Source organism: Thermobia domestica, chromosome 9 (genome assembly GCF_964235325.1).
Source record: "Thermobia domestica chromosome 9, izTheDome1.hap1.1, whole genome shotgun sequence".
Classification (NCBI taxonomy): domain Eukaryota; kingdom Metazoa; phylum Arthropoda; class Insecta; order Zygentoma; family Lepismatidae; genus Thermobia; species Thermobia domestica.
Window position 1 is genome coordinate 265,829,624 of NC_137462.1, and position 27,614 is coordinate 265,857,237.

At 38.1% G+C, this 27,614-nt stretch overlaps 1 long non-coding RNA gene across 1 annotated transcript in view; it reads right to left on the reverse strand.

The window, feature by feature from the left end:
• The window catches only part of LOC145694259 (uncharacterized), an 81,767-nt gene that overhangs the window by 34,126 nt on the left and 20,027 nt on the right, over positions 1-27,614 (reverse strand). Inside the window, exon 2 of the long non-coding RNA XR_014132986.1 lies at positions 27,484-27,567. This is a non-coding gene — a long non-coding RNA (uncharacterized LOC145694259). The remainder of the gene's footprint in view (positions 1-27,483; positions 27,568-27,614) is intronic.

Consider the following 27,614-nt stretch of genomic DNA (forward strand, 5'->3'; position numbering starts at 1 on the left):
GACTGTACTGAACTTTAGAGAAACTTTACAGAAGACGATTGCCTCCGTAACAAAACACTATAACAAGTACTGAAGATATATATATATATATATATATATATATATATATATATATATATATATATATATAATTAAGACTAAATTAACAAATGAAAGCATTTCCGCAGGCTAAGCTAGAAGTAATGAACAGGAAAGGGAGAACTCACGGAAGTACTACTCCTAGAAATCTACTAAAATACAGCTTGTCCAACACACAAGAAAAGAGCTTTTAACGAGTGCATTTAAGAAAGTCGCAGTAAGTGTGAGCATACATCAATGGGGCGTAGCAGTGAATGTAAACGATGGTGCATGTGACTAGAAAAAGAAAGGCATGATGCTTTGTAGGTGGGAAAAAATGGAAGTCAAAATGTAAGACACTGTGAACAAATGGAAGTCGTCGACAAATTCTTCCTAATAATGTCGTGAGGCAATTCCAAATAATGGGAGCACCAACGCAACGGTGGAACAGCGTGTCTTCCTGGATACACCTAACGCACTGCGTGTCAGGGAGACGATGCAGCTAAAGAGACGAGCACGGGTGGGTATTAACTGATGAATCACGTGAAACCAGGTTACCTGGAAATAATTCTCGGAAAGCAAAACGGGGGCAGAGATGTTAGCCCAAACTTGAGACCAATGAATTTGTGGAAAACGCTGGGGAATCCGTAAGAGAGTCGAATCGTAAGTAGAAGACGCAAGTAAATGGTAAAAGATACGTGAAGTATGTTGCCAGGGCATAGTGCCAAGCCTGCATAGGTCCAGTACTGTATTGATGAAATAATGTAAGACGGGCAACAGTCATAGAATTGAATGAACGGGAGGTTGAGAGTAAACTCCTAACTTGATCAAAAACAACGGATCCACTGTGTAAAGGACTCAGCATTAGGGGCGGCTGTCCTAATCCTCCCATAGAACGGGGAAGATAAAGGGCCGGGCGTGGGAGACAAAAGAAGAAACCGCGCCAAATATTCCACAGAAATAAAGATTCAAATCATTTCTCGTAGATTTCCGGTAATGGATAAATGTGCGCTCTGTACCTGACTTTGGAAACGACATATATATATATACATATATATATATATATATATATATATATATATATATATATATATATATATATATATATATATATATATATATATATATATATATATATATATATTAACAAATCGGATAAGATGCAAGAAATAAAGACGACGAAATCGTTGAGAATACAACAGGTGACGGATCTCGGTTAAGAGTGGTGACCAAACTTCCTCATACAAATGGGTAGAGTTTGACGTAAATGGGATACCTAAAATCCGCAGAGGTAACATGTGGCATTTCTGGGGTCCTGGTATCGGAAGTGGGTAAACGAAAATAATTGAATTGGAGTAGCTGGGTTTTTCGTGATTGTAGTGTAATCCTGAACAACAGGCATAGCACTGTAACACATCGAAGACACGCGCCATCTGCGTTCGAATCACACCGGTAATAGTGACGTCATGGGCAAACGCCTTTCTTAAAACGAGAAGGACTTGGTGGATGTGAGGATACCAATTTCCTTAACAAAGGGTCTATCAAGAGTAGTTGATAAACTACAGCCTTTCCGAGGACCCCGCTTCATACGGATAAGAGATGAAACATGTCCATTAATTTGAATTCAGAAAGTAGCCATAGAGTATAAATTCGCAAAGACTACGTGAAACGCTAACGGAAACAGCCAAACTTCGAGAATTTGCATAAGAAAACTGTGGTCGAGACTGTCGTATGCATTCTCTAAATTTACGGCTAGAACACCGGACGGAACTTGCCGGAATGGAATTAGGAAAACAGATCCCGCAAAGAGCGAAAGATATTCGTAAAATTTTGTTTAGAGTGAAGAGCAGCTTGAAACGGGCTGATGTAATGAAGCGTGAGAGGGCGTAAACGATCTGTTAGGATTTTCGTAAATAATTTAAAATCAGCGGGTAATAAAGAAATGGCCCTAAACTCCTGAACCACTTTCGCAGCAGTGGTTTGGGAATGAGGACCATAATTGCAGTGTTTCGGCTAAAGATTTCATCACATAAGAAAGCATTAAATAAAGACTTGATATGAGTGCTGAGGTATGTACAATAGTGTTTGTAGAACTGAAGTGCCAAACCATCTTCCCCAGGGGAACTACGACCCCGCCCCCGGCTAAGGTCAGCGAAAATTTCATTCGCAGTAATCGGATGCGTAAGAGTCTGGCTATCGTGCTCTGAAAGTGAATGAGATATCATAGACCGAAAATCCGGGGTCTGTGTAGCACCCATGGAACGCTCGGTCGTAAAATCCGTATAACAGCATGTAAATTAACTTAATATTTGTGTAGCGTCAGTGGTGGACGTACCGTCTCCCAGAACGAGAGAATGAAATGCCTTAGAACGTCTCTGTCGCAAAAGGAAATTGACTTGATAAATAGAAATACTTTCATTAGGGAAACGGTAATAAAAATCATGTGACAAATAGCCTTGGAGGAAATCATGGGAATAAATCGTTTTAACGCTTTGACTGCCCATGGTCATTGTTGAGGATAGACCACGCGCTAGCGTATGTTTACCTTGTGGTCACCACCAGGCTACGAAGCGATATTCAAACTATACGCACCTAGAGACCGCAATATTCAATATTCGAAGTTTTTTGAACCAGATCTAGTTCCTGGCTGGAAAGAATGAGTGAATCACATATGACTCATTCGACCAGAGTAATAAATTTACGTGTAGGTCCTGTGAGCCATATCTGGCTCACATAAAACCCAAGGAAATTGACACTTTTTATTAATAATACATTGTTGCATACTATTAAAATATAATTCTTTTATATTTTAATGGTATGCAATATGTATTATTAACAAAGTGTCAATTTCCCTGTTTTTCATGTGAGCCATATATGACACACAGGGCCTAGATGTATATTTGTTGTTCTGACACCCCGTGAGTCACATGTGGTATATCCATTTTTTCCCGACAGGAGTCATATCTGCTTCAAAAAAGCTTATATTGCATATTGAGGTCTATAGGTATGTATTATTTGAATATGCTAAATTCTAAACTGTAAAGTACTACAGCTGAATGAATGCCCAAACAAATTGCATTTCTACATTTTCAACAAGTTAATATTTTCACATGTTTTCCGTGAATGTGAATGTATAATTCGAAAAGCTAAAAGCCATGTAATATAGTCACACATTTGATCCAAAAAAACGTGTTGAAATAGAAAACATAATCCTTTTCGTAGGGCCTCACATCAGTGCCAAACAGAAGTCAACGCGTGAGCCACATATGACTCACGGGGTCATAGGTCAGTTTTAGTGTGAGCCACATATGGCTTACATGGCTGTCAATGTGTTAAACGCTGTTTGATACTATTGATATGCGAAGGTTGGTAAGCGAAGGAGAGACTACCCAGAACTCGCAAAGTGCTCGATACAAGAATTCGTGTAAATGGTGATCACCAGCACGTGCAATTTGTCCGCGCCACTGAAAAAAGCTACGAATTTTCGGTTTGCAGTAAAGTGTCAACCATGAGCTTACAGTTGTAATATCTCTGCATACGACACCAGTAGAGGAAACGAGGAGAAAATTTTACCCGTACCTTGTCTCGTAACATTAACTCGTTATTCATCTTCCAATGAGAAATACCTCTAGAAGGTGGCAACATAAAAGGTAATTTATAACTAATTTCGATTGTGGCATGATCGGAAAAGACAAGAGGGATTGCAAAAACGTGTAGGACCGCAGAACAAAGGTTATCTGTAATGTAGGCACTATCGATACTTCTTTTAGAAGTAACTGAGATATATGTAAACACATACTGTGACTCAGACTTAAATAAAGAGTCTTTCAATTTCATAACTCGGACAAGCTCAACCAACGAAGGACAAGGCGGGGCAGGTGTTCGTGAGTCCAGGTGTTGGATAGAAGCATTAAAATCACCGACCAAAATACTATAAGAAATCCCTGGGGGCAATAATGATGGGGTCGTACTAAAATTCCTCCCTTTTCTGTGTACGTACAAAGCGAGAAGGGCCTACAGACCTAGAAAAACAAATATTCTGAATATAACAACGAATAGCTCGGCCATCGCGAGCAAGTACCACTCTGTCATAGTGAAGTCCCTTCTGAATCAGAAGCGCAACCTCTATGGTGCGTTCTATTTTTACAATTGAATCATAGTCCCTGAGAAAATCTAATGTCGGGTACGTTATTTCTTGAATACAACAGACATCTGGACGTCGATTGTTAATAAAGTGTTTGAGTAGAGTCTTATTATGCCCTGAACTAATCCAGTGTATATTGAGCGAAAGCACCTGAAAATAATTCACTGTGGGCATTATATACCATACAAAAATAATAGAATAATAAAAGTACTAAAATGAATGGAACATGACCCGTCAAAACTATAAACACCACACACGTTGTAAAAAGAACATGCCCTAAAAATAATACACTCGGGACTCCAAAAGAAGAAAAAATACTACAGTACTGGCTAGCGAAACAAACCCTGCTTGAGTCGTAAAGAAAGACAAGAACAATAGGTATCTGTACAGGATGTAAACACTATTCGTCACGACAGTTCTCAGTCAGAGGTAGAATGAACCTAGGAACAGTGTTCTCTTATTTCCTTTCGGTCTGTTCCGGGGGCATCTTCAGAAATAAAGCTGTATTATTATTTTTCCTTCGTTTTTGCTCATAATTAGAGTCCAATGTATTGACACTGATGTTTATTTCTTCTTGAGAGGATACTAAAGCCTCGACATTTTCATTAGAAGAACCACTCAATAAGGTAGAAACTTCCTGGGAGAAGGAATTAGATGAAGGTAGAACTTCCTTCTTGGTATTATACTGTGAAGGTAAGGGGGTTGGGTGTGAGTCGGGAACACTGGAACTTTTAATGATTCATTTAACAACATTGTCGTGGATTCGAACTCGGGTCTCTGCCATACAAGTTTCACACTTTGCCAATCTTTTTTTAAAATTCGCTCCAAACGTAGTATTGTTCGCCAGTGGCACCTCACGTCCTTAAGACTTCTTCCATACAGGGCAGGATCCCGAATACAAATATCGAGGACAGTTAAAATTCCGACCTTGCTCTTCAGACAGATTCGAACCCTCAGGGGGTCTTACCTCACAATCGTCAGTAATCTGCCACAAATTCCTCATATAAAGATAAGAAAATAAACTAGTAGTTACGGAAGATACAAATAGACTTTCTATTTCTTCACGTGTTAATACAATTCGAAGAATGCGAAAATTATGTCTCCCGCCTTTTCTTTTGTAGAAATTAGAAGTTAAGATGACGAAGAATAATGATGTAAATCGGGACCATCGTTAAAAACGATGAGGTAGCCTCAACTTGAAGAACGTTTTGTGATATTTTCCTCATTAACGAAGTTGTTTTGACTTACAGAAGGAAATTTTGAATAAGTCATTGTGACACTCACATAAAATGTCTGCTTATACGATTATTAGTATCTTGTACAGTCTTACAATACTACGGTTGGGGCGAATTAAAAAAAGAGATTGGCAAAGTGTGAAACTTGTGTACAGTCTTACATGCAACGATTTTAACTAGCTAATAGTTCGAGTGAAATTTGAAGTGACGCGGTAGGTACATGGTTAGCGCATTGAACTTCTATTTGGCGGACCCAGTTTCAAATCCCAGCCAGGTTCAAACTTTTTCAAATGTTACAGTTCAGTGTAACAAGCCAGATCTTCTCTATCTACTTTCAAGTATTTTCTGATTCATGCGTGGTCAATGTTTTATTTCTCTAAACATACATTACATAAAAAAATGATACATTACATACGCAGCAATATTGATAGTAATATATGGTGTTAATTGGACAGCACGATCCGAACCATAGAGATTCATCTTATAATGGAGAACTGTTTCGTTGGTCAATAATTTTATGTGCATAAACACCGGGATCAGTGCTACCAACTGCTATCAGTGCCGAGAAAAGGTTCGTGTAATTTGGGTTGCATCTGTCCAGGCGTTCTCTCAACTGCAAATTATCTGGACCACAAGCAATGGAAATAGAGCACTTATGGCAGATATTTTTGCTGGCGATTGTACCATTAGGAAGACCTAGGCGCAGATGTGAAGACAATATTAACATAGGTCTCGCAGAAATAGGAATACAAATAGAAATTGGATCCAGCTCGCTAAGGACAGAAGTCAGTGGAGAGGTTTTGTGAGGGTGAATTTCCGAGCATTGAACTTCCGGATCCCATAGTCCCAGGCCCGGACTGGCCCAAGTGGCTAGGCAGCGATCGCCGCCCAGACAGAGGCCAAATCAAACGGGGACCAAATGAAAATTTTAATAGAGAGAAGGTCAGGAGGAAGAGAAAGAAATGTGGAAAAGTGCAATATATAACAATTAATAAATATTCTTGTAAACAGTTACAGCGGCAATCTCGATCCATCAAGCTCTTAGAGTATTTCATTAAAATTTTAGGATTATGATTTTAGGACTTTTGATATTTCTGGGCTGTCGATATCGATGGCTATGTTAGCCCGTCACGTTTGAGGGATGACGTCCCTCGGTGAACACACTATCCGGAGAAAGGCAAGGAAGGAAGCGGCCCTTGACCTACATATATATTAGGTAAGATCCCGGCATTTACCTGGTGTGAATGAGGAAAACGTCATTCAGGATGGCTAGCCTGAAAAAGCTTTTTACATTTTTTGACCGAGTGCCACCACCGAGACTTGAACCCGGGACCACTCGCACCGAACGCTCGTTAAAATTTTGTCACTCATGTCCCTTAAAGTAAGAATGGTTCATGCCAGCTTCAGAGTCATATCAGTGCAAGCAAAAACAATAGTGTAATCCAACTCGCTTCGTATTGCGGAATATAAAAGGGAGCCCAAAGTATAGTGGCCTGACAATAATACAATTGTTGAAAGTTTAGTTTCTTGGCCTAGAAAAAATAATAATTTGAAATGAAGCAGAAAGTTATCTGAGATCACTTTAATGATTTATGATATCAAGGCGTTGCGCCGTACCCTCTGCCACAAGATCCCGTTGCGTCAGCCATGAGTGTTTGCTTTCGTCTTTCAATAGTTGCCGGTGGTATCAGCCAGGAAATCGAGCCGTGGTCCAAGTCATACTGTGAGGTAGTGTATATCCTTATCATGTCGATTCGAAAATTATCGTGGGAACGGGGGTTAGTGCTCTTGTAATGGGTGGATTATAAATTCGGACTTCTTGAATTTGCAGTATTGATATGTGAAAAATTAGTAAATTCTTTGTACGTAGGTGCATCTTCTAAATAAAACTGTGGCTGTAGCTCAATCTAGCTTCACGGTTGTCATTGTGCATTCATATACTACAATTGCTATTACAGTATGAACTTGATATACAAATAAATTTGGAATAAAATTACGTAAATCGAAGTGAAAATTCATTACTTCACTTTCTGGTATCAATATTAAGATTTAGTATTGATAATTTCTTTCCTGTATTTCCCTGTACTTCCCTGTATTTGCACATGATTTGCATAAACACACCCAATCTGGGTACTTGACATATCTCGTGGGCAACAAGTGCTTACTTGATATTCATGTTCTTACGAGAATATTTGGTCGTGTTTGTTACGGAAGATATATCCCCCCCGGAAAATATTTCGGTCTGTGTGCAGGGGACTCTGGTTTGCAGCTTATGGTATCCTTTGTTCACGAATGCTGAAATCGCTAGTGCTGAATTTAAATTTATTTGTCTGTAGTTCTTTATCAACAAATTACAAAGTTTTGTACTTTCATTGTGACAAAACAGTGGGCAATTGGGGTAATGGTGGTTGGCGGAGATTGAGAATTCGGGGTCAACACAATATGTTAGCCGCCGGGGCCAACTAGTAGCCAGTCCGCCCCTGCATAGTTCTAGATAGTTACATAGCCTATAGACCTAAGGGGGACAGTCAAAAATTTCCCGGAATTCTGTTGTAACTCTTTATTGGAATATTACATATTTACTTAACCATTTTCAAAATTGGTACCTTCTAGGGTGGACGGTTCCTGAAAACGTAAACCGCGGTTTCGGTTTGACACTTAAACCGGTTCGGAACGGTTAACCGAAACCAAACCGAACCGTTTCCAAACCGAACCGAACCGAACCGAACCGAACCGAACCGTTCACAAACCGAAGCGAACCGTTCTCAAACCGAACCGAATCGTACAGTTCAGAACTGTCCGTAGAACTTTGACAAACTAAACTGTCCAAAGGGTTTGAAACGTGGTTTCGTATACTATTGGCTAACCAAAACTTAAGCGAACTCCGTCAAAGCAAATTCAGCTGTGTCCACATTGAGCTGAATTTAATCTTTAACTCACTCGTAACATACGACCAGTTAGCAGATTAAAGGAGTAGATAAAAAAATATCACACAACTAGATACCACGTATTCACAAAAAAAAAATCCTGGCAATGCAAGTATTTGATGGAGAAATAATCCCAATAAATTCCTTCAAATTAAAAGATTTCATATGTCAACGGAATAAAAAAAATCACTGGTAGTGATCAGTCTTTGAAAAAGATTAAATTCGTTGGGTTAAGTTCTGACCTGTTAAGCCCCCATTCTACAGCTGCTTCAAATTCGAAAATGTTATTATTATTATTGTTTACCTTCACTTTTAATATTCCTGCTCAAAGAGCAGCTTGCATATGTGTCTTCATTTCTCTCATTTTTCATACTTTCATTCTCACCGTTGTGATTAATATTATGAGAAAAGCGTGATTAACTAACCAGACTCATCATCATCAAAACGCCGAACACATATTTCAGTCTTTGAAACTTTCTGATTTTGAAAACGCTCCTACCTACAATGTAAGTCAATACTCGGCACCTTGTATATCACATCGTTAACAAATCATTATATAATTACTTCCTGTAAATAATAAGAAAAACCTTCTTGTGAGTTTTACTGAAACGTTTAGATTGCGAGCGTAACGAGCAAGAAAATTTTTAACAAATCTATTTCTTTGCAAGCCGATAACAATATTGATTTAATAGGGCGCCAATACTTTTACAGGGCACCACATCGTTTACTCATTTTCAACACTTCTTTTTTCTTATTGCTTGTTCGGCGCCCTCTTGCTACCAGCTCCCCTTCCCCTCCCCCCCGTAGCTACGGCTCTGGGTGTGGTTATCTTCACCGTCACGATGTAGGTTTTGTACATTTGCTAATCGTACACATAAATATCATTCTCTGACAGAAGAGTTGCACTAAGTTGCAATCTCGCTATCTTCGATTCTGGACAGTGAACACAATGGCGAGGAAACATCTACCATTTCCCACTTTAATTTCTCTTTATTTCATCACCATACGGCCAACGAGTGTGATTACAGAGGTAATAAAGGAGTATACACGTGAGAAATTGTAGAAGATCTAGGCTTAATAATAGACCAAGGGCTTAGCTGGAATAAACACATTTCTGAACAGTGTATTAAAGCTAAGCGCATCTTAGGACAGCTTTATAAATTAAAAGGCTATTTGTCGCAAGAAACAAGACTATATCTGGTTAACACTCTCATTTTGCCTCTGTTCGATTACTGCGATTCAATATATAGTAGCTCTCTCTCCACTCAAAATACTAGAGCAATTCAGAAAATACAGAATTACTCGTTGCTCTTCTCTCTCAATTACAGAAAGTCTTAGCATATTCTGCCGGTACTTAATGAAAACAATATCTTAACCATCTACCGAAGACGATATCTCCGATACTGTTGTTTACTATACAAAATAAATTCACATAAAACACCACCTTACTTGCATCATAAATTAACATGTAGATCACAAATTCACCGTTACAATACCCGAGGAAGTAATAAACTGAATATGCCCCAGCATTCTTGAAAAATAACAGAGAAGGCATTTTCAATTTCGGCAGTAAGAATCTGGAACTCCCTACCACAGTCAATCACTGACAAACCATACAATTAATTTAAATCATCACTTCAAACATTATTATTTAGAGTTCAGAGACAAAGCATTGGTACACATGAAAGGTTTACTACAGTATGAAATTGGACTGAAATTGGTATGAAATTGGACTAGCAGTATTAGTTTTTTCTTTACATTTACATTTACTGTTTTGTTTATCCTTAGTATTATTGAATGTACCATGTTATGTTGTTATTTGTATCTTGTATCATATTTGTATCTTTGTTTTTTTTATTTCTTTTCTTTGTAATGATGACAAGGGTTAGGTGGCAGAGCAGCCTCCGGCTGAACCTCGCCGCTGAAATAAAGAGAAATTCAATTCAATTCAAATTGACAGACATTGATCTGGCATACGAGAAAGCGGACGGTAATGGCCGTGTGGCACAACGGTGTACAGACAACAGTTTCCTAATCTTAGAATTCCACACCACGCAACGTTTTCAGGTGTAGATCGAAGATTACAAGAAACAGGATTGCTGGAAACACATAGGCTCAATCCTGGACGAAACAGAACCGTATGGACTGTGGCTTTTTAGGAGGAAATTCTTGCTTGAGATCAGAGAAAACCGTCCACCAGCATACGGGTAATAACTGCTGAAATTAACACCCATCATCGGCAGGTTTGGAACATGTTTCACGAAAATCAGATGTACTCTTTCCATGTCCAAACGGTGCATGCATTACACGCCATCCACGTAGGCGGAAGTATCTCCAGTGGTTACGCGAACCATGCTAATATATCCCGCTTCATGTTTCGTATTCTCTTCAAAGATAAAGCTATGTTTTCCCATGATGGAGTGATGAACACTCACACTCAACATTTGTGGTCTGAGGCAAACTCATATGGAATGTCAACTCGTGCCCATCAGGAACGGTGTTCTGTGAATGAGTGGGCATGAATCGTTGATAATTCTCATCAGACCCTGCCTACTACCACAATGCCTAACCGGGTGGGAGTATTGGATATTTTTGAAAGAGATTCTGCCTGAACTACTAGAGACTTTGCTACTGGCTGTTCATCGAAACATGTGGTTTATGCACAACGGTGCTCCAGCACATTTGCTGTGGAGGTGCGAAATTGTCGCAACGCATCCTTTCAGAACAAATGAACGGCAGAGAAGGACCGGTATCTTGGCCACCTCGCTCATCCGACCTTAACCATTTAGATCTATTTTTCTGGGGCCATATGAAACAACTAATCTGCGCAACGTCTGTGCAATCAGAGGAGGATTTGGTTGCTCAAATTATTGCTGCAGAGTGGAGCATTCAGGAAACGGCAGGAGTGTTTCAACGCGTTCGCAGCGTCTTTCCCTTCGACGCCTCTGTAACCTTTGCATTGAAGTGGTGGGTTGAAACTTTGAACACCTTTTGCAGTGTCCGTTTTGACAACCATCCTCTTTCCATGTAAACAAAGACTTCCTCTGTACCTTGCTCCCTACAACTACCTTCTGTATGCAGTCCCGTTATACGATTTGGAACCAGAAATATCGGCCCCTGTTACAGTACGTACAAATATCGTGAATGGAAGGAATATTTTGTTTCACACCCGACAGTTTAGAACATTGATTGAAAAAACGTACTGTAGTCGCATTTGTGTGATGTACTGATCGAAATGAATGTGCTAAAACAGTTATGTATATTATTATTATTATTAGGCGTTCTTTATTTGTCTGTAGTTCTTGTTCAATTACTAGTTGTAAAGGTAGATGCGTTCTCAAAAGCGTTGCGATATCATTAATATGAGCAGATCAGCAATCGGAATTTCTTTATTTTCTGTCACCTATCGACTTGTGCCGTACGTATTTTTACATTCTAGAAACGTAAAGTTTCCAGTGAGTTCTTGTACAACGACTTTACTAGTATTTTTTGAGGAGGTATGTAACCACACACAGCAATTTTTACTTCATCCGCCATCTTTTATCTTCAAGTATGAGTATTGACCTGCCACGTAGTATTATTTCCAGGTAGTGAAATGTCCTTTACATGTTGTTGTCCACTCAATTTACGTCATAAAATATCAGGGAATACCCTGTGCCGCCATTGCACAAATCTGAAAACTGCAAATTTGGAGAGAGCAGGTTAGGATATTTTGTCGATATCATGCCGCATCACGTCTACAATCAGTAGTAGTTTGTGCAATATTTAACTCTAAAGTTTGTTTTCCCATGCTTTCGGCGACCTATAACACGTAAACGACACGCTTTTCGTCCTATGTGTACTGGAACTTTTTTTTATATGATTTGCTCTCAGGAATCACCCCTCTGTTTTTGTACAACGAATTTAACACCATACTGTGTAACGTCATCAGAATCAATTTGACTGCACTAACGCGACAAAAGTAACTGTTCTCAAAAACAGCATAAATTTTCTTGATTACCTGATAATATTACACCACGATATATTCCACATACAGGTGTAAATCATGCCCTCCCCCCTAGTCATTTCAAGACGAATTTAATGTTTCATTCTAAACGTAGCTTTTCCTGGAATAGCATCCACCCTTCAAGTAACTGCCACCCCTACCACGGTATCTCCTAAATCCGCCCATGCCGTAGAGTTGTCTTCTAACTGATATTAAGAGTTTTATTCCAAAATCCAAAGTATCAGTAAAAGTACCCACATAAGTACGCCCCCTAAATTGTTTCAGTAATATCGAAATAATTTTAATCTGAATAAAGTTATACCACAAAACGTAACATTCACCCTTATTATAATGTCTGGGCGGACGGTTGCTAATAATGCAAACTGCATTTCTGTCGATTTCAAATATTGAACTGAAACCGAACAAAAGTCCTCAAAAAGGGTTCAACAGTTCTTAAACCGAACCGAACCATTCTACGAACCGAACCGAACACTTTACAAACCGAACCGTTTCAAAACCGAACCGAACCATTTCCAAACCGAACCGTTCCCAAACCGTACCGAACCGAACGTTCCCAAAGCGAACCGTTCCCAAACCGAAGCAGACCGGTTTGAAGTCCAAACCGATTGATTCGGTTTAGACTACAAATCGAACCGAAAATGGTTAACCGGTTCTTGGAACACCCCTAGTACCTTCGGAACACACACACACACACACACTTGTTAAACCGCTCCTCCGATTGGTGGAAACACTGACAAAAGGCCTCTTTCTATCTTCGGAACTTGAGCTGTAGCACTGGATTTGATCTCTTCTGCGTTGGCGAAACGAAGAAGACCCATTTTTAGCTTTGGGAAGAGCTAAACATGCGATGGTGCTAAATTGTTTTTAAGGCGATCAAAGCCTCTGAAGCAGATGTTCGCCAATTTGCACATGACATTATGCTAACTGTCACCACACACTCCTCCGTTCAGCTAAGTTCGTAGACTGCCTGTTATGAGCCTGTTCACAATTTAAATTTCATAATTAGACAACCTAAGGACTGTATTGTACGCTATTCATAGTGATTGAATCACACATGGAGCTTCTTCGTGGCTAAGCGGTTAGCGTACACGCCTTTGGAGTGGGAGATCTGGGTTCGATTCCCAGCGGTAGCTCATGTGGTTCGGATTCCACGTTAATCAGCAGATCCCGTCTCATATAGTCTCGCTGCTGAAAAGGGACGTTATACTCAAAATCAACTCAACTGAACTGCATCACAAATGCCAAAACTAGTTCCAGGAACGTTTTGATTGCCCCTCGCATTAAAAGATGCACATTGCACGAACTTTAACTTACTTTCATGATTGACCTTTAATGAACTGATGGATTTTAATGATTTATGCTGAACCAAAAGAAAAAGTTAAGTTGAAAAGGTATATATTTTAATTAGGGTGACAAGAAAAAAGATAAAACGGTATTTTTTTTTAAATGTAATTTCCTCCTTGCTCTTACCAAGTGACTCCAGAGATTTAACTTTAAATTCTTGGCAACCCTACCTACGTCGTCTTCTGAAAACAGCTTAACTCTCATTACAAGGAGAGTGGTAGATGTTGCTAAAACCACTTCTAATGGTCGCCTATTGTATTCAGGTATCTTAAAAGATTGTAGTATATTACATATATTTTCCAAGAAAATACAACACATTATATACTGGAATACACATTTTTTCTATTTTCCAGAGAAAAAAAGAACACAAGGAAAGAAAGAAAAATATATTGTCTCTTGATCTGGTAAGGTTATTGTCAACCAAATGTCACAGCAGAATATGCATGCAGCTTGTTGAGAAGATTCATGTAAAAAAAAAAAAAAAAAAAAAAAAAACTTAAACAAGTTATATCGCATTTTAAAATGTCAAATTTAACAAAGGTCGGAAACTGCTACCGAAAGACGGGAAAAAATAACTTGTTTCTCGAGTCCTATTACCTCAAAAGCTACGAAAAGGTTCATAGTTATTAAATGAGCTTGTTCGAACTTGATCAAATCTTTATTGTTGTAAAGCAAAGTGATGATAGATTTTTTTTTTCTAAATTGGAAAACTAACCCACATTATTTATATTTGTCACAAATAACAGAAACCTACCAAGAGAAATAAGGTTTTCTTGTCTCATCTCGTCTCCTTTTTAAAATTTACGTACAAAATTTATTCTTAGTTTTTTCTTAATTTCAGCTATAAGTTAGCCAAAATTCTTCTGCGACACGCCTATGAAGGGTTTCATACAACAACATCTAAACCATATATATTGTAAAATTTATATTGTGTAATGACTTATTTATCTTTAAACATTGATAAATGCTCTTCTTAATGTTTATAAAATTATTTTATCAACTTATATACGAGGGCTATTCAGAAAACAAAAAGTTTTGTAATAAATCATGAAAAACATAACATTTACTGGAAAAAACAATTCTGTTGCCTACCTGACGGTTCCTTCACTTCTTTACATAATCACGACTTTCATTTAAATATTTGTCGTGCTAGTACTTTTGTTCACGAGCTTTAGAATTTGCATGTTATGCTCTTCTGCCAGCAGTTCATTAATCCATATGATCAGCACATTCTCCATGTCTTTAGCACTTCCAAACTGTTTACCGCTCAGAAACTTTTTTCAGCTTAGGGATAAGGTGGAAATCTCTAGCACCAAGTCCGGATTATAGGGGAACCCATTGTGCACAAGTTTTGTTGTAATCGAAATGTTCGGTGACACAATTCCACCAAGCAAAGAACTAGAAATGCCTGGAAACACAATGTGCAATTCGTCGAGAGTTACATGTGTGTCTTGCGAGGTTCCGTTGTTCACGTCTTCGAGTCCTCCGTGATGAGTGATGGGCGTCCAGATCGATTTTCATCTTGCAAATTTTTTCGTCCAAGCGGTCTTTTCTTTGAATGCAGTGACCATCTGGCTTAATAAACTGCCACTTCTACTAGTGATAAATACAATTAATTAAATACATCTTTCTATAGAATATCGATTTGTGACTTTTGTTCTTAACTCCCTCATGACTGTGTGGTTAGCCAGAGACCCTAATTCGATTACCTGTGGAAGCTCATGTGGTCCGAATCACATGTTAATTCGTAAGTCTACATCTTATATTGCATATGTTGCTTTCCTCCCAACTGAGTAATAGGTTGTTCTGAAACCAACGAACAATTGATGTACCGTAATGTTGTGTTCCCTTTTCTTTTCGACTATTTGTCCAGTGGTACGTATCTCGTTGATATTTGATCGATTTTTACCTAAATCCACACCAATAATCTCCAAGAATTTCATCTGTGGATGGGGTTAATCTTGCTAACAGAATGGTTGAGATGATTTTGTGTTGACAAAAGAGAGGTGCCTCGATAATTATTACAATCAGTTTGATTGCCTTTCTCGTGAATTGTGACAATGATTGATTCTTTCCACTCTTGTGAAAGTTCCTCCTTGTTCCAGATAAGGAGAACGAGTTTGTGTACCTCTTCCACAATTTTTCTCTTCTAGTTAAAATTAACTAAATTTGAATTCCACCTACACTTGGAGATTTGTGTTTCTTTAATTTCATCATAACAATTTCTATTTCTGTTTGGTTGAATTCTGAAACATACGGCTCCGTTCTATGCGATTCACTTTCTCCACGAACATTATTTTTCGGCTGCGTGTTTAATAAATTGTCTAAGAATATTTCATTCTCTATTCATACACACTTGTGCATATAGAGCATCAGGCTCATACACACATACAAATATAATCTGATTTCACAATAAATCAAATAATTTGTATTAGCTTTTAAAAATATACATAAGTGTCACAAAATGCGAACTAGTTGTAGTTACAGCAAGTTTCCAGCTCACAAATGATCAATATGTACTTTTCCGGTCCCATGGTACTCACCAAGTTGATAGCCAATATATTTCTATATCTTGAAGACTGACGGCTAATTCGCGAATTGACTGATAGTTGGCAGAAGATCTCACTAGTGTTCATAGGTTCTGAACACAAATCCCGCCCACAAAACGAAACTCGTACACTTCCTTTTTCGAACGGTAGGCATTTCATTTAAATACGATTAACCATTTTCAAATTGTATGAATTTAAAATCGAGTGAAGACTTTAGAGACACCCTGTATATCATTCATTGTAGAAAATTACTTGTAATTGATTAAACTCTTTACGAGTTACCATGTAACTGAACCATCTCTATGTAACTGAACGATCTATATGTTTTCAAATCTAATCGGCTTAGCTCATTAAGACTAATTATGCAACTTTAATACATAATCACAAAGCAAACAAAATACAAGGGTCTGTTGTTTCCTGTAATCCAACATTAACTACCAATTTACAATCTTAAGAAATGCAAATTAACACTGCTTAGAATTGAAGACTCAATCTTTAGGCCAACATGAACGTTGCAACTTAAAGAACTATATATTATTATTCTCTTTGAATGACATTCGAAATAATTAAAGCGAGGTAAACTTGTATTTATGACAATGCGATGGTCAAGATAAGTAACTTTTAGTGCTTTATCGGACCAAACTCAATGGCGTCTATCTCTGTTAACAACGATAGGAAACCCTCCCTTTCTCTCTCGGGATTTAGAGTACATTTGTTTGGGTCGCAAATGCGACCAGGCTTCAAAGAGACATTCATTAAGCCGACAAATACTTTGGTGTTTGGGGGAAAGCGGTTAAGCGAAATGACAAGCAATCTGAAAGAGGGAGAAACTCCTCTTTGGACTCTAGTGAAGAATGAAGGATAACGTGAAATAAGTTTCGTATTCTGAAAGCAGTGATAATTTCCTAAGTGTGTAGTGGGCGAAATGCAGCTACCTTGTAATTTAATGAGGAGGTAAAATATCCGAAGATCTTTATTAGGGTGTCCATTAAGTAAGATAATTTCATGTTACGATACGCACACCCGCTAAATGAATTCTATGTGACCGTAAACACGCATTAGTGAAATAGTAGCTCCCTACGAGAACGTTAACCTGTGCCGACTTGACGATAAAGTTTCAACATTATAATATAATTTAGAATGTGCAACCATGATAACGGAGAAACCAAAAGAGACAGAGAAACGAAACTTTGCACGAAGCAACTAGAGAAAGAAAGACACCTGCACATGTGTTGACGAACATAACCAGGTGAACAGTGTTGCCAACCCAAGAGAAAATTACGTTTTTTAAACAGAATGACCTAAACCGGTTATCATCGTTGGAAACAACAATGAAAATAAAGAAAAAAAGGGATTTGCAAACGCAGATCAGTATTGCAAACTTTTCGAGAAATAATGAGAAACATGTGTTAAATGTAAATACCGTTGGCGCACGTAGCGTTGTCATCTTTTACAAACCATACTTCTCAGTTTTAAGAAGATAAGAAATACCTCAGTCAGTACGTGACTTATCGATCTCACATAACGACAGTACTGCTTCTCACGCTCTACCGCCTTGCATTATAAGTTTTAAACCATACTACACTAGTGACCTCTTCCGAGTTATTGTATCTTCTCCAAACTCAACCTTTCTCTTCTGTTGGTGGCAACACTGTTCAACAGATTCTTCTAGACTTGGAGTCAGCGTAAACAGTTCTTGTCAATATTTAATTTAAGGTGTACAAAGCGTTAGTACCTCACTCCCTTGTGAGCCACGGCGTCTGCATGTAACACATGTTTCACGTTATTACAAGAAAAGTTTGCAACACTGATCTGTGTTTACCATCTCTTTTGTCTTTATTTTCATTCTTACTTCCAATGATGATATTTAATTTTGGTCATTCGATTTACAAAAACATAACTTTCTCTTGGGCTGGCAACTCTGTTCATACGGTGATGCTTGTTAATACACTAGCAGGTATCTTCCTTTCTCGAGTTGCTTCGTGCAAAGTTTCATTTCTCTGCCTCTTTTGGTTTCTCCGTTATCATGGTTGGACATTCTAAATTATAGTGTGGAAACGTCATTTCATGACTTTGTCGGCACTGGATAACGCTCTCGTAGGAAACTGCTATTTCACTAATGCTGGTTTATGGTCACATAGAATACATTTAGTGGATGTGCGTATCGTAATAGAGGATATATATGTATATATTAAGGTGTCCCTTAAATATCAACTGATAGAAAGCTATTCAGCGCTGCCGTTATATTTCTTGAATCGATGTAACAGACTCAAAACGCTCCGTATTAAGAAGAGGTTGAGCTTTGGAAAGAGCATGGAGTCCACTGGGCCCTAGCCAGGTGAATATAAGGGTTGTTCAAGAACTGTGACCCATTTTTTAGCCAAAACATGATGTACAAAAGAAAACTGATGTGTTACGGTGCATTGTTGTTTTCTAACGGACTACTTTCAACTATGTTCAAGAGACTCTACGACCGATCGCGCGAGTGTTAGGCGCGGAAAGGGATGTATGTAAAGAACTTTCATATATATATATATATATATATATTTGGTATTGTTGTGTGTATTATCTCGAGGTAGTCCCGGAACTTATTGAATGAACCGTGTACGATCATCAGACCATCTATAAAGATGAAATAAGTTTTTAATTATCACCCAAGCAAGATGACAGTCCATACTGTTGTTAAAAAGATGTAGTTCAAAATTTGCATTATTATCTACTAACTTGTAATTGCTCTTTGACTAATATATATATATATATACGGTGGGCACGAAGAGGTTAGCGGAAAACTGTAGAGCATGGAAGCTTCTCAGCAGGGAAAGTGACCTGCCAATAAGAGCAGAATATCTATGATGACGGCTCGTTCAGATCGATGTATGTCATCTTTTGGAAAGAGTATTAGTGAAACAGAAAATAAAATTTAACAGTTCATCATAATTTTTGAGGATATCTCATAGAGCATAGTATGAATTGCCTTCTAAAATAAGGAAGTACTTCAATTTAACGTCCCACGTAATGACGTTTAGGCTAAGGGAGACAGGTGATTAAGGCAAATGCAAATGATAGTGGAAGAATCGGTGGAGTGTGAATGTGGGAGGAAACGAGAGTACACCGAGAAAACCCAAGAAGACGATATTGTCCACCACAAACTTACTTGGCCGTGGATCAAACCAGGGACCCTATGCACCAGAGGTAAGCACTCTATCACGAATTTACTGTAAACTTAAGAGTCTTCTTCCCGGCGAAATTAAAATACCGCTAATTTTGCAGTAATTATGTGATATCTTCAAATAGAGAAAAGATAATTGAAATGTGGAACAAAAGCGTCCTAGATAATATCATTTTACATGAGAAACCGTTATCACGACTCACTTATCTGCTTTCGATTTCGAGCCATTTTGAAAATCGGCATTTATTTTCGCGTTTCTAAACGGCTGAAAACATAAAGTCACTAGGTGACTTGTGATAACGGTACCTCACGCAAAATAATATTGTCTAGGGCGCTCTTGTTCCATATTTCAATTATCTTTTATCTATTTGAAGATATCACATAATTACTGTAAAATTAGCCTTATTTTAATTTCGCCGGGATGAAGACTCTTAATCAGAATACGAGCATTTCGTTGCTCTCTGTACGATACGTTGAACTCGTGTTTTCTACCTTGAAAATATATATTTTTATTATTTGTGAGATATCAAGAGTTCTGGTAATAATTAGCTATTTGTTAATTATTTTCAGTTGCATAACTCTTTAATTTAATTGCTAATTCTGTCTATTTGCTAATTTTCTCTCTACATAGTTTGTTGAACTTACTCATAACAATTTAATGGTTAAACTAATTTCAATTATCTTTATGTGTTACAACAATTTATCTTTGATTTCCATATTTTGCTTATTTGGCTGGTACACTTATTAGTTTCGACCTCAATGTTTCAGTTAATTATAAATGATTATTATTTTTTTTTCTCCAGCATTTATTATTTAATTAACGAAGCGTAAACAAGCTTCCTCCATTCAAATCAGTGGGTTTCTCTCTGTTCCAGGATTACTTTCGTAAAGTTTATCGGATTTTGCTCAAAGCTTGGTGTGTATTTTCTTTAACCCTTGCACTACCTAGGTACTTTTTGTAACGCGGAGTAGCAATGGAGGGGGGGTACTTTGTGTCCACCAGTTAAGATTAATTAGCTAATTATATCTCGCAAAAGAAACTACGTAATTAGAAACTCTCACAAAACTATACAGGGACTGAAGTGAACACTACACGGCATAAGACTAGCAGATACTTATCACGCTGCCATCTAGGAGTGACATTTCTAAATATCAGGCATATCTCACACCACCGGGAGGAAGGGGGGTTATTTTGTGCCCACCAACTTAAAATAGCAAATTTTATGAGACACACATACGTTTCTTTTGAACGTAAAGTATTGTATATGCTTTAACTAAACATGTTGAGCAAAAAAATATTTTCTTACAATTTTAAAGAAACAATTAGAAGATTAATTACAAAAAAAATACACTGAGGTGGGCACAAAGTAGTCCTTTGGTAGTGCGAGTTTTAATCAAAGGAAATGAAATAAGCCTATGCTTCGGGGTTAAAATTAGGTGTTAAAGGTTAGCAGGCCCGTAGCCAGCCCCAAAATTTAGGGGGAGGGCCCGGTAGAAGTTAGGGGGTACCCGACCCAATCATATTATACTTAATCACCATATTATAGTTCATTTACAAGCCTACCGTGAAACTTTTAGTGGGCCAGCCAAAGTTTAGTTGGGGCGGCCCCCTAGCCCCCCCCCCCCGTGGATACGGGCCTGAAGGTTAGTGAAAGTTAGGTGTTAAATCAATAGAAGATTAAATTCAAATTGAATTCGTCCATGTATGGATGTGATATTAAAACAAGTCAATTTTAAATACGTAAATTTCCACCCAAAAAATCTATTCTGATGCAATTTGGCGAAAGAGGTTTTGAAGCTTCCCAATTATTTTTACTTGGTTTCGAAGTTCGTTAAAATAACGGGTAAAAGTATAAAAGGGACCATTCAACTCCCATTGTGAAGTTTTAATGTTTAGCAAAACATTAACTTGATCAGACTGTAGAGAGCACGGTGGCTCAGCGGTAGGGCTTACCTGTGGTGCAATGGGTTTCCTTACTTCGATCCTCGGACAAGTAAGTTTGTGGTGGACAACATGGTGTACGTGGGTCTTTGTCAAGCTATTCCCATTTCCTCCCACTTTCTCATTCCATCAATTATTCCATCATCATTCACTTGCCTTAATCAGCGTCTCCCTTAGCCTAAAAAGGCATGATTATGGGAGGTTAAACTGAAAGACTGAATTTCATTTAATTTTTGTCGGAGTCCAGAAAATAAAAAAATGAAAAAAATGAAATGAAATCTTGCAGCTTAACGTCCCACAATTATGGCCTTTATTGTAAAGTAGACGATGATTAAAGCAAGTGAATGATTATAGAGGAATGGGTAAAATGATAATGTGGGAGGAAACTGGAGAACCCCGAGAAAACCCAGGGGCACGAGATAAAATAAGTAGCAGTATCAGCTGTAAACCACGTGATAGAGTTTGGTTCATGTAGCGTGATATTTTTTTTAAAAAATTCATATTAAAACTGGAAATGGTAGTACATTTCTATCAGTTACGGCTTTAGTCGAGGTAGTCGTAACTAGTGGTCGGAAGGTGCATCAAGGTCCGCAATCCATCAGACTTTCGACACAATACGGAACAGTATCTTGCCGCAATGAAGTGTATACGAATGGATTAAGAAACTGAAGAAATGGTAGCACAAGTGTTACACACGAGGAAGGAGCCGGGACGATCATGTACGGACACAAATAATGACAATATTGAGCGTATTATAGGGAGCTAGGTTGTTTACCAGCGGAGGCTGAGGTAAAGGGAGAAAAATTTCAACAATTTTTCTGCCTGACTCTTGCAATACTCCCTTACCCTACTTCTATATGTCAGCGTTGCCAGAGTTAAAATTTGTCACATGAATGTCATTCTGAAGAGTTAGTGTGAGTTGGTTATTTGTTGTGTGCTGTTGTGGTTGCGGTTTTGCTGCTTATTATTCATTTGACAATGGCTTCACAGCGTAAGAGAGGACAAACTATACACAGCGAAGCTAGAGAAGTAATAAGGAAGGGCATAGTGCAGTGCGACGAAGAAGCAAGGGAGAAAAAAAATGAAGCATTTATCACAGCCTAATTTTCGTGTGTCCACGTATAGAGGGATCTTCGATAGGGATTGCATAATTGCGTAAACTCTTTGAATTAAGTGAGTATTAGCTGAATTTTTTGACAACGCACTGGCAACCTTGCCCAGGACCGTCGAGTGACCGTTTCTTGGTGACGGGGTGGGGAACCTGTCAATCAACTCTGAATTTCTCAGCCTCGCATTAAAGCCAGCTCCCTATAATACATGTGACACGGTTGTGTTAGGCAGACGAGTGACTATTGATGGAGTGACACGTCGACTGGAAATTGACCATAGTTCCTGATACACCTTTCAACTGGATAACTGCTCGTTGTTCCTCGTTGGTGCAAACTTCTCATAGAGCGGCCATGATCTATCTGCAACAAAAGAAAGACAAATGGAGGAATTAAGATAAAACTATTCGTAGCATGACCACAACACCATAACAATAAAATAAACGAGACCAGAGGTCAGCATGAATAATGTTATGTCAAAATTGTGGATATTTTGACCTACCCTCGTACATAAAGAGATTGCAAATTTACGTAAGTTTTTTTTTTTCGCCGTTATCATCTACAGCGGATGTCGGATGCACTACAGAAAGAAACAAACACACGTATGCCAAAATGATATATCAAGAAGAGCAACACCTACTCTTAGCGGAGATTGAGAAAGGAAGGTAAAAAAAAAAAAAAAAAATAGAAAAGCAAGTCTCGAACGAAGAAGAAATATTGGAGATGAAAGAAGCTAAATCATCACCTCCTGAATTCCCACACAACCCGTACGAGAAAGAAGAATAGCGTAAACAATCTTTTGTGGCCCACGCGATTTTCTAGTTCTCGAAGTCTTTCAATGTAGGCAGACGTCCGACTACTTGACAAGCCTTGCCTTCAAGAAGTTTGCTATTCAGACCCTTTACAAAAGCCATCTTCACTACAGAATTTCCGGAGCACTTTGTCCAACGACTTCGATTTTCTTCCTTACTCACAGTTTGACAGTCAAGATGACATTTTGCGGAAGGAAAAGCTCACTTGATTAATATAAGACCGACATGTAAACCAGTTATTTAGACTATGATACTTAAATTTAAAATAATAGGTAAAATTCTATTTAGTTTGCACTTTTTTGATTGCGTATAGTTGTTACTAAACTTTAATTTGTATCAATTACGTATATCATTATTTGTTTCTCCAGTATTGAGTCCATTTGGGGATTTTTTTAAAAAAATTGTCCGCCATTTTGATTTTTAAAACTTTTTTTGACCTTATAATTGTTATCAGTGATCTCGAATACCTATATATTAATAATATCATGCAAATTGAATAAACATTTTCGTGTTTTTACCCGATTTTTGGGATTTTATCCTACTCTGCTCTCCCAACAAAAAAATTCTGAGTGCGCGCCTATGACAACTCAACAACGAAAGCAAATTTTTCATTTTTCATTTTTTTTCAACAGACGGCGAAAGTGATTATTTCGGCATAGTTCGTTGATGCAGTCGATTCGTTCTCATGTTCACGGGTAACGGTAGCTATGAATATCCCGTTTAAATTCTGTAGCAATTCCTAGGTTCTATGTAACCTACACAATAGCAAAGAAATGTTGGTTGCCTATAATAAAGGATATGTAGCTTTGTTATGGCAAATTATCTCAGCCGAGTTCGTTAATGGAGTCAATCCTTTAAGATTTTCACCGGCAACGGTGGCTATGAATATCCCGTTTCAATTCTGTAACATTTCCTAGGTTCTATGCAACCTGCACAATTGCAAAGAAATGTTGGTTGCCTATAATGAAGAATATGTAGCTTTTGCTATTGCAAATTATTTCGACTGAGATCGTTAATGTTGTCAATCTGTTACATGGGTAACGGTCATTTTATCGTTAGCTAACCATTCATAGATAAGTGTACGTTTGACTTAACACGAATATGCAAACCTTCATAACATTTTAGAGTTACCGATTGCATAACCATCTAGGCGAACATATTTAGATATTAGTGATTATTATTATAAACGCAAGTACATTTATCATAACTGTACGTTTCATGCAATGTTCTTTACTGCTCTTAGCAAAATTTATTTTGAATAAATCTGTTACATAATACTCGAGATAATTTTTCTCCTTATTTACGAAGGGGGATCAGAAACTAAGGTTGGATGGTCGATATTTCTGGAGTTTCGTCTGTTGTATAGAGAAATGAGGAATGTGCTGTAATTTTAATACATGGAGTTTGCAGTTGTGTAGTGTTCCATCCACCCGCCACCTACGGCACTAGTTGTAGTAAAGACAAATAGCGACTCGATTGAAAAACTCGTCTCGCGAAGAAGTACGCTCAGTTATACGATTTCTGTGGGCGAAACATGTAACCGCGGCTGAAATTCACCGGCAGCTGGTATCGGTTTACGCGGAGACTGTAATGTCTCGTCAGCATGTCGCAGAATGGTGTCGAAAGTTTGCCGCTAGTAAAGGAAACGTCTCCAACGAGAAGTGCAGTGACCAAGGATGTTATAAAATAGAGGATCTGTCCATACGTATCTTCATCCTATGAACTCAGTGAAGCCGAAAAACAACTGAGCATCGTCTGAGCTGGTACGTCTGATTGGCTACTCTCGTTTCCGCCATGCTTGTTGGCTCGAAACATTGCGATCTTAGTGGCTCGGAGTGTGGGCAGAGTAAGTGTGGCGAAGCTGTGACGTATGACTTCACGATTTTGTTGTATGGGCAGATCCTCTATTTTATAACATCCTTGGCAGTGACCGACCCAGCACGCCATCAACATATTTAAACACAGCTCGCGTGGAAGAGCTCATTCAGGACAACAGGAGGTTCACGTTACGGCATCTGTTGGCAGAATTGGAATTGTCGTTCCGAAGTGTGAGAACATGACTGAACACGCAAGGACAGGATTTTTACCAGGAAGAAATCTTGAAACTCATCTCACGATGCGACAATTGCCTCAACCAATATGGAGACCATGTCGAAAAATATCCTAATTGTTGGCTGTGTTGCTTGTAGGGTTGCCAACTGGTCGGTTTTTGACCGGCCAGGCCGGGAATAATGCTGCTATTTTAATTAAAGCCTGTAACCGGTCAAAACTTCTTGCGAACCCCTTTATGACTTTTTTTTTTATTTATCTAGTTCGAAGCAGTTTCATCTAATTTGAAGTATAATTTAAAAAATAACTTTCATTCTGTAAATCGAAAACTATCACCTTTAACCATCTATCAACGATTAATATATTTTGTTAATCTGTTTAGGTAATTTTAAAGACGGGGGCGCGGTGGCTCAGTGGTAGAACGTTCACTTCCGGTGCTTGGGGTCCCTGGTTCGATCCCAGCTCGCGCCGTGTGGACTTTGTGGTGGACAAACACCGTGCTCGTGGGTTTTCTCGGGGATTCTCCCGTTTCCTCCCACTTTCTTTATTCCACCGTTTCACTCATTTCTCATTATCACCGTCTCCTTTAGTCTAACCGGCATAATCGTGGGACGTAAAACTTAAAGACTTCATTTTATTTTCATTTCATTTTAAAGAAATGACAGGGACTGTATTAGATAAAATTTGAAATGTTACTTGTAAGGAATGTTATACATTTATTGAGAGTGAAAAAGGACTTCTTAAATCAATTTCCTGTAGTTGAAGTGTAAGTTTAAAGAATAAATTTCATTTTCCAAATCCAGAATTTTAACGTAAAAATTAGTATACTTTTGTTCATCTGTTTCGATAATTTTAAAGAAGTGGCAGTTACTGGTGAATATAATAAAATGATCAACGTTGATTTCAGTTTCTCATTTATAGCACAATGCATCAATTAAGCTTATTAGTGAATGTATTAAGGATATCCAGAATTCAGGTGCTAATGCACTTTTGTTCACCATATTTCATTTCCTTCCCATGGATGAGTCCGAATAGAAATACTTCACACTTAGACCTATATTATAGGGGAATTTTGAGGGGGGTGCCGGTTTTTTGTATTTTCCAGAGTTGGCAACCCTAATTCATTGTATGCATTATAATACACGTTTCATTGTAGGCTTTATAACTTCACTTTCTAATCATCTCTTAATAAAGGAAAATGAAACCTTTGATTAATTATCGTGTCATAGTTATGTTTTGTAGTCTAAAGAAGGTGAATCATCAATGAAACGCTGATATGAGTACTTATATAAAGGAATTATTGGAATAAGAATATGCAAGAAACGGGAGAATCCCGAGAAAATCTATAGATACGGTGTTGTCTACCACAATATAGAATGGCCTGAGATCGAACCAGAGACAACTTGCACAAGAAGTGAGCACTATACTACCGAAACACCATATCACACGGGCGACCGAGGGGTTCGCCTCCCAAAGTTTGATTTAGGCTCCTAAGGATCTTGATATCTAACACGTGGCTGTGGTGGTTCAGTGGTAAGAGCGTTCACCTCTGATATGTGGGGTCCTTAGTTCAATTCCAGCTCGCGCCAAGTGATCTTTCTGGTGGACAAACATCGTGTGCATGGGTTTTCTCGGGGTTCTTCCGATTCTACCCACTTTCCTCATTCCATCATTTCATTAATTTTTCATCATCAACGTCTGCTTTAGTCTACAGGGCAATAACCGTGCGACGTTAACCTAAAGATTTCGTTTCATTTTATTTTTTGATATCTAACAACGAAACACAAATGCCTCAACCTTTATCTTCCCAAAGTTATACAGAAATCAACGCCACTGCCATGCCTCCTCCATATTTAATATCTGTAATATAGATTATTTAGTTTCTTATTTTAAATATCATTGCGTTAATAATAGTAATGTTTAAACATTGTTTTAATCTTAAGTTTCTATTATTATTTCCGCATCCAGTCTTTAGAAGAACAGAATTATGAACAATCCTATATAATTTATAGTTGCTTCTTTCATTCAACGCTTTCTCCATCAAATTATGTGACTGTAGCCTGGATGTGTGCCAAGTATCCTCCTTATAAGGCACAAAATGACAAAAGATTATAAAATTATGTTTAATTACATTTTTGTGTACCTGGAGAGCGAATGGATGCTTCTACTTCAAAAGTTATAAATTATTCCCGCCGGAGTCTTCTGCCTTTGTTGACTTTAGCGCTACCTACAGAAAGACAAGAGAAATACGTATTTTAAGTTGCAGTCTGCCTT